At 41.8% G+C, this 17,965-nt stretch overlaps 1 protein-coding gene across 1 annotated transcript in view; it reads left to right on the top strand.

The window, feature by feature from the left end:
* Positions 1 to 17,965, top strand: part of Acat1 (acetyl-CoA acetyltransferase 1) — a 191,769-nt gene that overhangs the window by 51,177 nt on the left and 122,627 nt on the right. The gene's annotated exons all lie outside the window — the stretch shown is intronic.

Genomic DNA, 17,965 nt, shown 5'->3' with positions numbered 1-17,965 from the left:
AAACGGAACCATGCAAAAGCTGGGTTGCCCATGCGAGGGCCCCTGAATCTAACCCTGGGTTGTGTTGTTGGCGATAGCAGTGTGGGGCCTTATGGGCTGCTGCCCTTGTAATGAATAGAAAGAGGCTGACAGAGGCACGGCCCAGTCCTTTATCTCTTCTTCCTTGCTAACGGGATCCTTCTAGACCTGTGTTGTGCTGTAACAGGAGACCCCGGTTCAATAAATGACTGGTGGAGGCGGCCTCTGCTGTGTGGTTTCAATGCATGATGGCATTACACAGAAAAGCCTTGGCTAGTGTACTGCCTGACCTGGAAGACTGGGTGAATTATAAACTACTCGGCAATGCTAAAATGGAGGGAACCTCTGTGGTAAGACTGAGAAGGTTCTTGTCTTCGTTCCCTTCCATTGCTGTGATAAAAATGCAGTGAATTCAGATCCGGAACCCAGGGACCCAGACACTGGCACAGTCCACTTCTAGGCTGGGGTCTTCCCATACCATAAAGACAATCCCTTACTGAGAGTCAGCCCTTCCCTCATTGAGTCTCTCCTCAGGTGATTCTAGATTGTAGCGTTGACAAGCAGAATTAAGCATCACCATAGCGTTGAAAGGATTTGTCATTTGCAGGTGCAGAACATGCAGGGTTTGAAGGAAGAGCCTGCTCCTTTGGCAGTTGTGTGTGAAGAGGAATTCTAGAGAGATATGTTACAGAGGGGAGTTCGGTCGGTCATGGATGAGACCGTTCCTCCTCAGTCATGTCTGGTAAGTCTTTTGAGTGACTTCCAAATTACCAAAGTCAAAGTCACCCTCTGATCATCTGACATTGGACACTTTAAGAAATAACTACGGGGTTTCGTTTTGCCTAGAGATGCCATAAATGTTCTGTTCTGCCATCTACTACCACACTGCTAACAGACCACATGGCTCTGAGTTCATCTTCTGACTGGATATAGTTTCCACAAGTACCATCACTGGGTCCTAAGGGGCCCATATAAAGTGCTATTGTGGATGCTGACTTTACAGACTTTACCAAACTTCCCCCAAGGATTTCAGTCATTTGAAAACTCGCAGACATACAACAGAGAAAGATTTCTTGTACCACATACTATCCAAGTGTGAACAGTGCTCTGCATCCTCCCATTTTGTCTGTTTTTTATTTCCTCGTTCTTTATTGCCAGTGTGAATTTAATGCCGACACAACAGGTACAACAGCAAAAGTTGCCATCATCTGTCCAAGGGCTCCATGCAAGGAGGGCATTCCACTGGACCAACCTTTGCGATGGGACTGAGGTAAACGGCAGAATTAGCTTATAATGACTAAGAGAGAAGGGTGTTCGGCACTGAGATTTAAAATGCAGAGCTTTGAAGAGTCCCAGGGGAGCATCCCACCATGGAGGGAAGGCTGGCAGCACGAATGTGTTGTATTCTTTGATGCTGCATTTGTTTAACACTGTCTACTTGCTCCATGCTCTGTACAATTCTAAAAACTAAAAGGAAAATTAAAATGTAGTACATGAAACTTAACTCTTGAGAGATACTAAGATAATCACTTCTAGTGCCCTCATCTTAATTTTAGAGCTCTTGCTCCAAATAAGGTCCATATATTAGTCTTCTTACTTTTCTAAATGTTTACTAACATGCCCATAGTGGAAGAAGAGGAAGAGGAGGAGGAAAACTTGGGATCGTACAAAACAGTATGGAAAAGCTTCCATCTAGCTCTCTGGCCTTTGGAAGGCAAGAATACTCACTGGAAGAATGTGGGAGGGAACATGAGTGCTGAACTCTATGTCAGCACACAGGTGAAATGCAGAAGCCCCATCCTCAGAATCTGTATCCCCAATAACCGGGTTCTTGGTAGCTATGAAATTCACTGTCTCTCTCTCACATTTCTTTTGTGAGTTTTTTGCTTGTTGTTTTTTGTTTGTTTGTTTGTTTGTTATTGTTTTTTTTTTTTGAGGAAAAAGGTCTTACTCTGCAGCACAGGCTGCCTTCAAAGTCACAGCAATCCTCCTGCCTCAGCCTCCTGTGTGTTAAAAACTTAACTTTTGGGGGTTATTCTTTACCAGCCTTGGAATTGTATCTTGGTCCCAGTGTTCATTAGCAATACATCATCTTAGAGCGGCCATTCCTGCTGGATGCTGTCCACCCTGAGAGATAATGAATATATTTTTAGTTTTCTTCTCAAGGCCAGCAAATTCTGGGAATGCCTTAATGTAATTTTCTTTGCTAAACTCCTCCTGGCATTTATTGAAAATGTCAAGGGGGGGAGCAGAAGGGAAAATGCATAAGGAAGCTAGTCTCAATGGCCTAGAGTTGTTGCATATTTGAAAGCTGTAGTGGACTCTATTATATCACTATGCAAATACATAAGGTCTTGAAAATTTTCCAAGCAGAAGTGAGGGGGAAAAAGTGTTTGAAGGTTTCGGATGCACTGGAGCATTGTTCCAAAGTGCTGCTGTTTGTAGGCAAGTATTTGAAAAGCTCAGGCATGCAGCACCAAGTGCACTTAAAGATGGTATTTTAAGTCACAACTTGAACTTACTGGACTACTGACAGTCTTGATAAAGACCAGAAAAACCAGAGTACCACAAAGAAAGAATTCGGAAGACAAGTGCAGCGCCATCCTGTATCAATCACGTCTGAAGGGGATCCTTTAATGTTCCTTACAATTATCCTCATCAGCTGAGACCACTTGTCAGCAAAAATTAAATGGCAGGGCTATAGTGATAGTAGTGCCCGCCTTTACCAAACACTCTTCAAGACATTTACTAATGCACTACTGTGCCTTGTTATAAATAATTAAAACCAAATAAATTCAGAATAGCTAAATAATTTAAACACTTGTCAAAATAAATCAGCTAAGAATATTCTGAGGTCTAATGTATCTTATTTTCAGACTTTGATCTACTAGTTTTCTTCTTAGATCAGAGGAGCTGAGTCTGGCTCCCAGCACTCACATCGGGATCTTATAACCACTTGTAGCTCCAGCTCCAGGGAATCTGATGCCTCTGACCTCTGTGCTCATGTGTAAAATACACACACACACACACTTAAAAATAATAAAAACTAGCCCTCTTTAGTAAAAGAAATTATAATGGCAATTTACAGACTGGATAGGTGGCTCAGTCTATAGGTTCCCCAGGAAGCATGAGTGCCCATGTTCGGATCCATAGCAAACATGCAAAAAGCATCACAGTGCATGCCTATAATCCTAGCCCTAGATGGCAGAGGTAGGAGAATCCCAGTGGCTCAATGGCTAGCCATTCTAGTCATCAGTGAGCTCCAGAGGCAGATGGATCTCTGAATTTGAGGCCAGCCTGGTCTACAGAGTGAATTCCAGGACAGCCAGGGCTACACAGAAACCTTGTCTGAAAAAAAAAAAAAAATAAGGTGCTGGGGGTAATAGAGAAGGATAACTGTTATCAATATCTGTCTGCCTTCACACATGCATGTGCAGGCATGTGAACCTGCACACACATACAAAATCACTCACCAGACACACACACAAAATATATTAGAAATTTATTAAAGCATATCTGTTACAAGCTGACTGACAAATACAAGAGTATTGAATACCAACTGCTGTAAATAACACATGGATTCAGAGCTACGTAAGACAGCTGTGGGTTTGATCAGAACCCTGGGCTTGGATGGAGGTGGAAATGGCTCTGTCTTAGTTACTTTTATTGCTGTGACAAAACACTGTGACCAAAGCCCAGCCCCAATGACACACTTCCTCCAGAAAGTCCACAGCTCCTAAATCTCCTCAGTGTCATTCAGGTGCCTGAGAATAAGCAGGACATCTCATTCAAAGAGCCTCGGCCCCTTTTCCTGAGAACTATGATTAGTACTTGAACAGTAAGAGACTTTGCCAGCAAGGTAAAGAGCAGAGTATCATCTGTGAACTAAAGATTAAGCAAAACCCTCTGGCTGAGAGGTCAGGGCTCAGTGTAGGAAACAGAAGATCTGGGCCAGATCACAAAGAACCTCAAGTTACAAGTCAAGGAATTTGTATTTTGTTCTGCAGACAGTGGCCAGCAGTTCAGAAGTTTGTATTTTTGTTTTGAGCAGTAAATAACTGAGACTGTCTCCCCATAGAAAAACACAGAAAAGCAATGTCAGTGATGAACAGGGTCCACTTGTGCAAAGAAGAAACCAAAACAAAGGAAGTGTCCACACCTGGGTCAAGGCTTGGCAAGGAGAAGGAAGGGTTGGAAGACAACCTCAAGATTGGTGGTTTTCGGTTTTTGTTTTGTTTGGTTTGGTTTGGTTGGTTGGTTTTTTTATGATAAGAATACTGAATGTGAGATCTACAACATGGATAAGAGAGAGGAGGGGTGGGATGGAGGGAGAGAGGAAGAATGGGCAGACAGGAAGGAGAAGAGAATGCACTACATTTATCCTGAAGACTGTGTGAGTACTGGGGAAATGTTGGGACCATCCACAGCGAGAGTGGGGGCCTGTCAGCCTGTAAGGAAAACGACTTGAATTTAAAGGGTGCTACTTTTCAAGGAGCAGCTAGGTTTGCAGGGGGTCAGGTCTGGGATGGTTGTGACACCAAGAAAACACTGGAGAGAAAGATCTGGGGTCCTTCTGCCTAGTGTTACAATTCAGCTACTAAGTGGTACCCTAAAAGGTCAGTGTATTAAAGGTTTGATTGTCAGCTGATGGGATTTTGGGAGCTTTTGAGCACCAGGAGCCTCTGATCTAATCGATGGATTTACCCCTTGATGAATTTGTAATTTGGACACATTATTGTGAGGTGGTGGAAAACTAGAAGGCGGGGCCATCTTGGGGTAAGTAGGTCACTGAAGGTATGTCCTGGAAAGACATACTTGTCTCAGGTCCCTTCCTAGTCCTCTTTGTGTCTGGGTCACCATCAGGTAAGCATCCTCACTCTACGGCCCTTCTCACCTTCTCGTGAGAATACTCAGTGTCACTGTGGTGCAAAAACAACATAGCCAGCCAGCGGTGAAACCTGAGCCAGAATTAACCTTTCATTCTTTAAATTTATATCAGACATTTTGTCACAACAACAAAAAGCTGAGTAATCTACCTAGAAAGGGTGGTTAAAACAATGAAATTATTATGTCCCCTAAACACTGTAAATAGACCAGAACCAACCCTAGAAAAATTCCCTTAATGCAGCATGAGAAGAAGGGGGAAGGCCATTTTGGAGGCCAAAACATTTAAAGGATGTCAAGGTGGGAGACAGAAGTATGTGACATGAATGATGACAATCTATTATTTTTGAATCTGTCCCTTGATATTACTCAAGAAAACAAAAGCTTTTTTTACAATTATTTATTTGTGTGTGTGGCATTCAGAGGAGAGCTTGCAGGAGTCTATTCTGTCCTTCCACCTTGTAGTCTCTGGGATCTAATTCAGGCTGCCAGGCTAGGCAGCAAGCACCTTCACCCACTGAGCCCCCCCAAGACCCAAGATATTTAAATTTCATTGAACAATAATGAAAAGGCAAGAGTGATGTCAGAAACTTTTTTCTCAACATCCAGTTCCTCCTGCCTCAGCCTCTAAGTGCTGAGTTTATGCATGTGTGTAACACCCTTACTGCTTTTGTAAAGGAATTCTGCCAACAGAAACATAATACAGGTGTTTTCTAATTAAACACATTTAGCTGATCTGAGAGAGGTGAAGGCTGATAAAATATAAATTCACTAGTATTTCAATTCATCATGAACATGAAATTTCTAGGAAGAATAATATAAAATTGTATATAATAGCTAAATCACCCGCTCTAGTAACCTGAACCAATTACATAACTGCATCTTTAAAAATTAATTTAATTAGAGTGGGAGAGATGGCTCAGTGGTTAAGAGTTCACATTGCTTTTTCAGAGGACCTGAATTCTGTTCCCAGCACTCATGGTGGATGGCTCTCAACTGCCTGTTAACTCCAGCTCCGGGGAATTCAGCACCCCCTTCTGCATACACACACACACACACACACACACACACACACACACACGTGTTTGGTTGTTTTAGAACTGTGAGATCAGCCTGAGGCAAGCATTCAAGTGTGGCCCAGCATGGCGGCCAACATCTGTAATCCCAGCATTTGGGAGGGTTAAGGAGGAGGACTGCCAGTTTGAGCTTCGTAGTAAAACACTGCCTCAAGCCAACAAACAAAAGAATTATGTAGATGACTTCTAATTACTCGCTTAACATACTCAGAGTCTCTGAATTTTAATTGAATTGGCCCATTTCTAGACTGTTTCATGTAATAATTATGATTGGAATTTTTGACTTGTATAAGCATAAGCCTATTGTGGGTAAACTCTTGCCTACCACTGTGCATCACTATATATATTCACCATGTTGGTGAATTTTTATGGCACCACCAGTTTATTAGAAGAAATTGAAAAGTTGGTATTAAAACCGGGAGGCTGGATGGTAAAACAGTAACAGATTTGGAGGTTAAGCAATCTTAAACCCAAAAGACTGCTAAAAAGATGGCATGTGTGGAGACATGCACATATGTGATTAATTAATGTTGCATGGAAAGGTTCATGAAATTCTGACCTTGAATTCTTATGGACAGCAAAGGAAGCTGGACATAGAAGTCACCAAAGAAGATAGAGTACAAGAGCCCATGTGGTGGCTTACACTGTGATCCCTACACGCTAGGAGGATGAGGAAGGATTATTGTGAGTTCAAGGCCAGTCTCAACACCCCCCCAAACAAATACATACATCAGTTAATCAAAAGTGAAGCATTAAAACATCATCACTATTAAGCACTTACCACATGTCAAATATTATCCTCATTTTATACAAGAAGACACTGTGTTAGAGCGCTCGTATAAATTGTCCAGTGTGTCACGTGTTTAATAAGTGATCATTTCAAACCTAGATTTGGTTGGACTTTGTGTCTGGGATGCCTGAATCACCCTGATGGAAATGTATAGCAAGGTGTTAAAAAACATCTGCCCCTTAGAAGTCATGTCTCAGTATCTAGTCATAGTAAATCAAGGTCTTATTTTATCAATTTACAAAACATCCTGTTATATATGGAGATGCGAAAACAAAATTTTATTAGCTTATGCCAGTGGCCATCATCATACACTTAGCCTACAGAGCCTGCCTCTAAATGTCAGACTGACACTCAACCCTGGATTCCATCTGTTAAATTGTACTGCCTCTGTGTGTATTCAAGTCGCAATAGCAAAGCAATAGTTAAATCACCTATTTTGTCTTTTAGGCTAGTGTTATTCACATCCACATACTTGGGAGCTAAAAGGAAGCCAAAAAATTCTCAGTTTAAGTGACCATTTAGGAAATTTTTTTGTAAGTTATTTCATAGCCTGCTAGTTCTCAGATTTAAACCTTAGCTGTTAATGATAATTTCTATATGGCATACAAAATACTTATTCAGGGCAGAAGAGAGGGCTGTGTTTAAGAGCACTGGCTGTTCTTCCAGAGGACCTGGGTTGAATTGCCAGCACCCACATGGCAGCTCACAACCATCTGTAATTCCAGTTTGAAGGGACCTAGTGCCCTTTTCTGGCCTCCACAGCATACATGTGGAATACAAACATATATGCAGGCAAAACATCCATACACATAAAACAAAAGTTAAAATGAAAGACTCAGAAATCTGAAATGACTTCACTTTTAGCTTTATAGGTTACAAAGGAGAAACAGACAAGGTAAAAATAAGAGCTAGGACCCAAAGAGATGACTCGAAGGTTAAGAGTGCTTGCTCTGCAACCATGCTGATCAGAGTTCATATCCCAGCACTGACATAACAAATTTTGAACTTCTACAAATAAACACTTTACACCCAGTTCTGAGGGAGCCAAAGACACAGAGTTGCTTGGACTGAATTGTTTCCAACCTGGCCGGGATGTGAACCTCAGATAGAGATTCTGCCTCAAAGGGTTAAGCAGAGTGCTCAAAAAGGATGCCTGGTGCCTCTTCTGGCCTTGCACACATCCATTCATGCAGATGGTCTCTCTCTCTCTCTCTCTCTCTCTCTCTCTCTCTCTCTCTCTCTCTCTCTCTCTCTCTTTCTCTCTTTCTCTTTCTCTCTCTCTCCCCTCTCTCTCTCACACAAAATGTTTAAAAAATAAAAGGAGGCAGAAGAAAAATGTTAATACTTCCTGTCTTATTTTTCCATAAGCGTTAGTGGGAAGTAGTAGAAATCTACATTTTGTCTAGCATCAACAAGAACAAAAGCCTTCTGGGTGCTGTAGTCTTAAGATTTAGAGGAAACAGCAAGACAATAAAGAATGGTTTCCTTAAGCTTTAGGAGCATGGGCACACACAAATGTTTGTGCTCTTCCCAGCACTTACCCATGCAAATACAAGAGATGTCTCCTTTCTTCAAAAACAGACTCCACAATAGTCCAAAGAGGAAGACTGATGAAGGGAGAAATGGGAAAGTAGTTTTGTTTTTGTGGCTTTAAAAGTCAGCTTCTCTAAGACTTGAAGTGGGGAGGGAAGTTTGCACAATTAGTAAATGAGATCACTGGCATTTGAGAGCCAAGTACCAAAAGGCACCTGTCTTCAAATTCCATGTTCTTTATTATTAGTAGTAGTAGTAATAGTAGTATTTATACAGCGTTCTGTCTGCAAGTATCCCTGCATGCCAGAAGAGGGCATCATTACAGATGGCTGTGAGTCACTGTGTGGTTGCTAGGAATTGAAGTCAGGATCCCTGGAAGACCAGCTAGTGTTTGTAACCACTGAGCCATCTCTCCAGTCCCAAACTCCATGTTCTTAATTACCCTATTTTCTGCCTTTGAATAAGGACAATTTGCTGGGTAAAGTGGCACACACCTTTAATTTCAAGGCAGAGGCAGGCAGATCTCTGAGTTCCAAGCCAGCCTGGTCTATGTCTTAAAATTTAAAAATTAATTAATTAATCATCTGAAACCCCTAGTTAGCATGTCTACATACTTGGCTCAGGTTACCACCGAAGGCAGTACAGATGCCTGGGTTCTGCCCCAACACCTGAGACCATGTAGGTGTCTGAGGATCCTGTTGCCACTGGGACCATGCAGATCAGGGTGGCTTGCACTGCTACCTGGGACAATATTGGAGTCTGGGGCCCATGCTGCTCTGAGAGATCTAAGCTGCCACCTGGGGCCATGGTAACACACCCCCCTCCACCTAAGCTGCTGTCCATGGTCCTGCCACATCTGGGGTCTGTGTTGAGGTCAGTTGCCCATGTTACCACAGGCGCCCATGCCAACCATGTGTTGAAACATGTGTTGGACCATGTGTTGAAGTAGGAGGGCTTTGCTGAGCTGGCTCTGCTTCTCACTGTCCCAGAGACAGCTGCCCTCCCCACTGAAGAGGTGACCCCATTCTGCACCTGCCCTAGGATAATGGGTCCTGATGTTCCTATCATGGGAAATCTGGCCACTACTCTTAGGAGAGCTGCCTCCCAAACATACGTTTGGGAAAGATGGCCCCACCCCTCACCTGAGGTGAGTGGTCCCAGTGTCTAGACTGACCAATTCAACAGCCATCCACGTACACATCAAGGACTTTGAGCTGACACATTCCAACATCTACCCCACTGATGACCCACTAGGGTGTGTGAAGGGACTCAACCTGCAGAACCATGGTGGAAGGCATGACTGAGGCAATGGGGGATGTCCAGGGAGTTTCTGTAGGGGGCCCAGTGTTGATGGTGTGCCAGAGGCCAGAGTCCTTGCACATTGTGCAATGAACACTTGCAAGGAAAGCTATTTGGATAAAAGGGTATACTGCGTGATACACAGCAGCTCCCAATACCACTAAGATGAAAGAAGAGATGATGGAGAGGCAAAGATGGAGGAGCAAAGTGTTTTGCTTTTTGTTTTTATTTTTCTTTGCTGCTGTCATTTTGTTTTGTTTGTATGCCTTTTATTTTTGTTAGTTTGTTTGCTTTTCAATTGAAATTGATGTTCTTATTTATATTTTTAATTTTTTTTTGAGACAGGGTTTCTCTGTATTGCTTTGGAGCCTCTCCTGGAACTAGCTCTGTAGACCAGGCTGGCCTCGAACTCACAGAGATCCACCTGCCTCTGCCTCCCGTGTGCTGGGATTAAAGACATGCACCATCATCGCCCACCTATTTCTTCTTTTTTACCTTTATCTTATTTTTATTATTCTTTTTTTAGTTTTTTTTGGGGGGGCACTGCAAGGATGAGGAGCAGATGCAGAAGAACTGGGAGATATTGGTGAGATTAGGATGCATGATGTGAAATTCCCAAAGAATCAATAAAAAATAAAGTCTACATACCTTTCTCCAGCCATTACTTACAGAAGTTGTCTTAAGTAAGGATGACTCTAAGGTACCGGCCACCAACCTTCCACTTGTCCCTTCATCCACAATTAAGTATTGAATACTTAGCTCTGTCAAAGGCAGGAGACTGGACTTGCTCTGTAGATCAGGCTGGCCTCTGATTCACAGAGATCCACCTGCCTCTACCTCCCGAGTGCTGGGATTAAAGGCGTCTGACACCCTTCCCCACATAACACTGATTTCTTAACATCTTTGTAGAGCAAAACCACAGGTTTGAAACTACAGTAAAATTTGCCTCTACTTTCATAGTTTAGAAGTTCCAACAAAAACAGCTTCCTTTAATGATCATGAAATTCACTGCAATGATTTATACCTTAAGCTCTGAGTTATTTAATTTCCAGTAACAGGAAAAATGAGGTAAGGAAAATGAGAATGATCAATCACCAAGTTCACCACCCTCAGCAAAACTGTCAGGACAACAGGTAAAAACTGCATGTCATTGATTTACATTTCGTCTCTATGATTACTAGTGCAGCTGGGCACTTTCTCAGCGCTTAATGGACTTCTGTATGCTTTATTTGGGAACAGCCCTCTCAGGTATGGAAGGTCTGTTGATGTCACATAACACTCCAGGCTTTTCAAAACTGTACCTTCGGGACATAATTCTGGCTTTGGATAAATGGATTACAGGCTCCTGCCTACAAAATAACAAGAGTAGCAGCATCAAGAAGGCAGCATCTTGGACTAGAAGATGGCTCAGCTGTTAAGAACACTGACTGCTCTCGAAAATGGACCACAGGACATGGTGCAGTTCCCAGGACCAACATGGCTACTCACAGACATCAAAACTCCATGATGCCCCGTCTGGCCACTATATATACTGCATGAATGTGGTACACTTAAATGCAGGCAAAACAAAAAATTTATACACACATTAATTCATTAATTAATTAAAATATTTTAAAAGAAAAACATACTTTTTTTATTTTTCAAAACAGGGTTTCTTTGTGTAGTCTTGGCAGGCCTTGAACTCATAGAAATCTGGCTACCTCTGACTCTCGAGTGCTGGGATTAAAGACATGTACCACCACTCAGCTCAAATATTTTTTAAAAAGCAAAATCTTAAACATGAACTTAATAATATTATTTTACAATCACTGAATTTCTCACGTGGATATTTCAATGGCCCTTGTGATCTCAAGTCAAATATTTTCAGAGAAAACACAGAACTTAGTGTAAAAGGCTCATTACAGGGGAATATAAAGAATTCTCAAGAGTGAGAGTGGACAAGAGCTAAAGGAACCATGTTAGTTACATTTCTCACTGCTATGAGCAGTGAGGAAAAACAGGCTTATTTTGGCTCATGTTGGAGAGGGTACTCCTTTACAGCAGGAAGGTATGATTGCAGGAGCATGAGACAGCAGGTAACAGTTTGTCCAAACCAGGAAGCAGACACGATGGTGCACCACTAACTTCCCTCCCTTTGTAAAGGTTTATTCTTATGAGCTTCTAAGAATTATGTGTCTGTGTGGGGTGGGGTATGTGCACATGAGTGCAGGCATCCTCAGAGCCTGGAAGAGGCTGTCTGAGTTCCTGGAGCTGGAATTACAGGTGGTTATGGAGTCCCCCAACATGGGTGACCAAACTCAAGTCATCTGCAAGGATAGCTTGTATTCTTAACCACTGAGCCATCTCTCCAGTCTAGACCCCAGCCCATGGGATGATACTGCCAAGAAAAGGGTAGGTTTGCTCACCTCAGTTTAACCTCTAAGGAAGTGCCCTCACAGACATGCCTGGGGTTTGTCTCCAAGGTCATTCTAAATCCCATTATGTTAGCCAAGAAAATTAACCACGAAAGTCAGGCATGATAGTGCAAGCCTGCCTGTAACCTCAGCACTTTGGAGGTAGATACAGGGAGATAAGGAGTCCAAGAATGTCCTTAGCTACATACTGAGTTCAAGGCCAGCATGAGCTACATGAGATCCTGTCTCAAAAAAAAAAAATTAACCATCATAGATACCATGGTGATGGCAGGCTTTGTACTATTCCTTAAGTGACTAGAACAAGAAGCTCTTCCTGTGGGGCTTTGTCCTATCTAGTGATTGGCAGACCCATTTGATTTATAGTTGGGCAATGGTAAGTCTTTGTTCTTTACCAGAAAGCCTCCTTCATAGGAGCTGCAGGTATTGTTCAAAGGTAGAAAGCCTTCTGCTATCAAGTAAGCATAAAGCTTAGGGATCCTGGAACTGAGCTTGAAGAGTTATTGATTAACAACCTTCCAAGAAGTTCAGGAGCCAGTCTCCTTCCAGCAGTAGAGGGATGACTGAGGCCACATTCTGCTGGCCAGTGATCATTCATAGTCCTCAGTTTTATAGGCTTTTGCTTATGAGAGACAGGTCAGTTGCCATGTCCTTAGAACCTGTTAACACCTTACCTAGCTTCCTAAAATTCTTAGTCGGAGTTCTCTAGAGAAACAGAGCTAATAGAATTAATGTGTGTGCATATTTATCTCAAATGCATGTATGTATGTATATATATATATATATATATATATATATATATATATAAAACCAGAATTGTTTATAGGATTTGATTATTTTATATTTAAATAGGATTGTGTGTGTGTGTGTATACAAATAGGATTTGTCAGAATGGCTTGCAGGCTTTGATTATCTTATATTTAAACAGAATTATATATGTTACGTATAAACAGGATTTATCAGAATGTTTACAGGCTCTATTTCATATATATATATATAAACAGGATTACAGGTACATTATATATACAGGATTATATATATCTATATTACACATATATATAAATAGGATTTATCAGAGTGGTACAGGCTTTGAATATATATATATATATATGTGTGTGTGGGTGTATAGATGTAGATATATATATATATATATATATATATATATATGATTAATCAAGGTGGCTTACAGGCTTTGGACCAGCTAGCCTGACAAATGGCTATCTCCTAAGAGAAAGTCCAAGAATCTAGCAGTTGTTTGGTTCACGAAGCTGGATGTCTCAGCTGTTCTTCAGTCTACATCAGAATCCCAAAGAAGTAGGATCTAAGGGAATGAACTTGCTAGCAAGAGTGAGGGTGAACAGGCAAAAGCAAGAACTTCCTTCTTCCATGTCCTTTATATAGGCTGCCACTAGAAGGTATGGTCTAGATTTAATGTAGGTCTTCCCACCTCAGATGATCTGGACTTAGGGTAGGTTATCCTACCACAAATATTCCAATGAAGAAAAATCCCACACAGGTATCTCAGCAGCTTGGGTTTCAATTAATTCCAGATATATTCAAATTGACACCCAAGAATAGCCATCACATAATCCAACCCCTATTTTATATAAGAAACACACCTAGGGTTGGAAACATGATTCAGGGGCTAAGAGCTCTGGCTGCTGAAGAAAAAGGGGAGCTGTGCTTGCTCTTCCAGAGAACCCTGGCTCTGTTTCCAGCAGACACAGAGTGACTCACAACCATCTATAACTCTGCAGTGCCCTCTTCTGGCCTCCTTGCACACATGCAGTGCAGAGATAAACATGCAGACAGATAAACATTCACATACATAAAATAAAAAATATCTCTTTTTAAAAAGTAAATAAGTATGAGCTGGTCATGGTGACACAAGCCCTTAATCCCAGCACTTGGGAGGCAGAGGCAGGCAGATCTCTGTGAGTTTGAGGCCAGCCTGCTCTACAGAGCAAATTCTAGGATAACCAGGACTCCTACACAAAGAAACCTTGTCTAAAAAAATAAATACATACATACATTTAAAAGACATCTGTTTAAATATTCTTACTTTGGAACCTTTGGGTGCCTGCACTAATTAATACGTTTACAATTCAATCTCTTCACTTAAGGCTCAGGGAACATTGTAGAAGAGGGCTGGAAAGACTGTAGGAGCCAGAGGACCAAGAGAACTGCTGTGACAGTGTCTTCCAAAAAATAAGTAACTAAAAGAGAGAGGACACAAACAGGTGGAGGATGGGGGCTCTGAGAGGAACTGGGGGAGTGAGGAGTGATTATGATCAAGACATGTTGTATGAAATGTTCTAAAAATTAAACAGATTATATAAAATATTCTTACATTTGAAAGGCATAGACTAAAGTTTAATTACCTTACCAATTATAAACTTGTATATGTTTACTGGTTGTGTTAACCACATTATCTCATTTTGAATGGTTGGAATATGCATTAAGTTATATAAGACTTAAACTTGCCCTGGGTGAAGCTATTAAAGTTACGTTCCACTGTATACATCTTTGGGAATCCAAGACACTCTTTCATCCCATAGGACTTCCTGGAGTGATGTATATTTCCTCTCTAAGGCTGATCCCGCCAATCTAAGACATTTTCCTCTTCGAGAGAGATCATCTATCTTATCCCAAGCCAAAGGGACTATTCAATTTTATGGCTCTACCTTTAACTACACTCCCAGCATTGAGATAACATTTGATTCATAATCTTTGTCTGAGTAAGATATAATACTTACAAACATGTGATGGAATAGTTTATTCCCTCCATACCCCCCACCGTTTGTGCTCAGAGATGTCCCTACAAAGGACCAAACTAGATGAGCTGAGCCTCATCCCTCCTCAGCTGTTGCTAAAGTACACTCAGGTAGAATGGTGCTGGCAAGCGCAGCTGTCTATTGACCCACTTAGTTTCTACCAAGGTTCAATTTGTGTCTCTGCCTTCCTTATTCTTCACAAGACATCAAAGTCTATATTTATAATCATACATCAGATTTATTATTCCAGGAGTAAGGACCAGTGAGATAATTCAGTAAGTAAAGGCACCTTCAAAGCCTGAGGACTGAGTTTAGTTCCTGGAACATACATGGTGGGAGAAAAGTAATCCTCCAAAAGAACACACACACTTAAAAATAAACACAGAAATTTAATTTTAAAAAATGTTTTAATTCAAAGTTACATATTGACACAAGGGATCAGAAGATATCAGTATGAAGAATCCAAAAAAAAAAAAAAAACCCTGAAGAAACTACAATATGACACCAAGACCAAGTTCTGTCATTCCTGGGTATATACCCTGTCTTGGTTAGGGCCTCAATTGTTGTGATGAAACATGATCAAAAGCAACTTGGAGAGGAGAGGGTTTATTTTGCTTATTCTTCCATATCTCAAACCACCATTGCAGGGAGTCAGGGTAGGAACTCAAGGCAAAACTCTGGAGACAGTAGCTGTTTCAGAGGCCATGGAGGAGTGCTGCTTACTGGCTTGCTCCTCATTGTTGGGGAATAGAATATTTGTTTAACTAAATAAAGATGTGTTACATTTGCTTGTGTTGCAGAATAATCGTTTAACTATGTAAAGATGCATCTTATTTGTTTATGCTGCATTTAATTATGTAAAGATATGCTGTTTTTGTTTCTGCTACATTTGTTTAACTATGTAAATATGTGTTGGTATTGCACCTTGCCTGCCTAAGGCACCTGATTAGTCTAATAAAAAGCTGGGGTGGGGGGGAAGCTGAATGGCTACCAGGCAGTAGTGGTGCACACCTTTAATCCCAGCACTTGGCAGGCAGAGGCAGGAGGATCTCTGTGAGTTTGAGCCCAGCCTGGACTACAGAGAGAATTCCAGGACAACAAGGACTGCCAGGACTGTTATACAGAGAAACCCTGTCTTGGAAAAAAAAGAAAGAAACAAAAAAGAAAGAGAGGGGGGAGGGAGAGAGAGAGAGAGAGAGAGAGAGAGAGAGAGAGAGAGAGAGAGAGAGAGCGCCAATGGCTAGGCAGAGAGGGTGAGGCGGGTTTGTGGGCAGAGAGAAGAGGGCAGCCAGCCAGACATGGAAGAAGCAGGAAAGCAAGATGGACAGTACAGTAGATGAGGCAAACAAGACTCAGGGCAGCACATGGATTAATAGAAATGGGCTAATTTAAGTTACAGGGGAAAAACTAACTAGAAACAAGCCTAAATCTAAGGCTGAGCATCTATTAATTAATAATAAGTCTCTGTGTTGTGATTTGGGAGATGGCAGTCCAAGAAAGCTTGTTACACTTCATGGCTTGTTTAGCCTGCTTTCTTATAGCACCCAGGACTACTAGCCTAGAAGTGTCCCTACCTACAATGGGCTGGGCCCTTCCATATCAATCATTAATTAAGAAAATGCCCTACAGGCTTGCTTGCAGCCAGCCAAATTTTTTAATTCATATTTATTTATATGTTACACACACACACACACACACGTGAAAGAAAGAAAAGAAAGCCCATCTACCAATAGTTTAATGGGTACTGATTTACTTGTCTATAACATAGCTGGCACCACAGATCAACAAAGTCACATTTAGACCTTCATCTTTAAAGTTACAAGATGGTTGTTATACCATATTTCAGGTAAGAAGAAAAGGGAAAGAATTAAAGACAAGCAGTTGCAGAGATGGCTCAGTGGTTCAAAGCACTGGCCCCTTTTCCAGAGGACCCAGGTCCAATACTCAGCACCCACATGTCAGCTTGAAGCCTATTGATCTCTCTCTCTCTCTCTCTCTCTCTCTCTCTCTCTCTCTCTCTCTCTCTCTCTCTCTCTGGGGTGCAGAAGTGGGGGGGGGGAGGTTGAGACAAAGTTTCTCTGTGTAAAAGCCTTAGCTGTCACTCTGTAGACCAGGCTGGCCTCCAACTCCCAGATCCGCCAGTCTGTCTCTCCCTAGCTATGGGATTAAAGGCACGCACCGCCTTCTGTTACACTCTTCATACCTCTCCCTGCACCAAACCCCCAAACGGTGCACAGATGTAAGGTAGACAAAATACCCATATCATCATGAAAAAGAGGAGGAGAAAAATACACACAAAAAGGTTGCCATGCCCTCACAAAGAAAAAAATATTTACTAAAGAAAGCACTCTTATGTCTCAGTTCATAACTGTCACTTGGCTACCCTTAAATGGAGGGGTGCTGAGTGAGATATAACCTGTCAGGGAGAATGGTGGGGTCAGAGGTGAGGATGATGGGGAAGGGGAGCTGGGTTTGATAATTAGGGGATCTCAGGGGGACTTATCTGAAGCAATTGTGTCATGAGTGTATGAGGCACAGAAAGTGTAAGAAGGATTGCTAAAGATGATTTTGTGAATGAAAATGAGGATCGATTGCTCTTTGAATATGTGAAAAGGAGAATGATGGAGGGGGCAAAGCTGAAGGAGCATCACGGAGAGGGTTTTGATTAGTTTCAGGACTGTGACTACTCGAATGCATTTGTAGATCGAGGAGGAGAAACAACGGTAGAAGGGGAGACAAGATACACACTACATAAAATAAAAATCCATTAATTGGGATGAAATCACCCTAAAGATGCATGGCCGAGAAAAGAACGCCTCTATGAAAGTGATGCTTTTTTTCTCCAAAACAAGAAAGGAAGGATGAGTAGCAATTGTTAGACTATGCAAGAAAAGAACGGAATGGTTGGGAAAAAAGTATTGCAGTATCGCCAATGGAACCTAAGGTTTCATGTTTGCTAAGCAAGAGCGCCCCCATTGAGCTATAGGGAGCTCTAGTCACAAATTTTGGCCTAATAAATGCACACCTTAAAGCTGTTGGACTTTGATTTCATCTTTAAAAGCTAAGTCGGCCTATAACTCGCTGTGTAGCCGAGGATAATCTTAAACTTCCGATCTCGTGCCCCCATGTGCAGGAATTACAGCTGTGGCCCGCCAAGCCTGTTTTATATGGAACTGGGGA

The sequence above is a fragment of the Phodopus roborovskii genome, unplaced genomic scaffold (genome assembly GCF_943737965.1).
Source record: "Phodopus roborovskii unplaced genomic scaffold, PHOROB, whole genome shotgun sequence".
NCBI classification, from domain to species: domain Eukaryota; kingdom Metazoa; phylum Chordata; class Mammalia; order Rodentia; family Cricetidae; genus Phodopus; species Phodopus roborovskii.
Note: the sequence above shows the minus strand (reverse complement) of the source record. Positions and strands in the feature narration are given on the sequence as shown.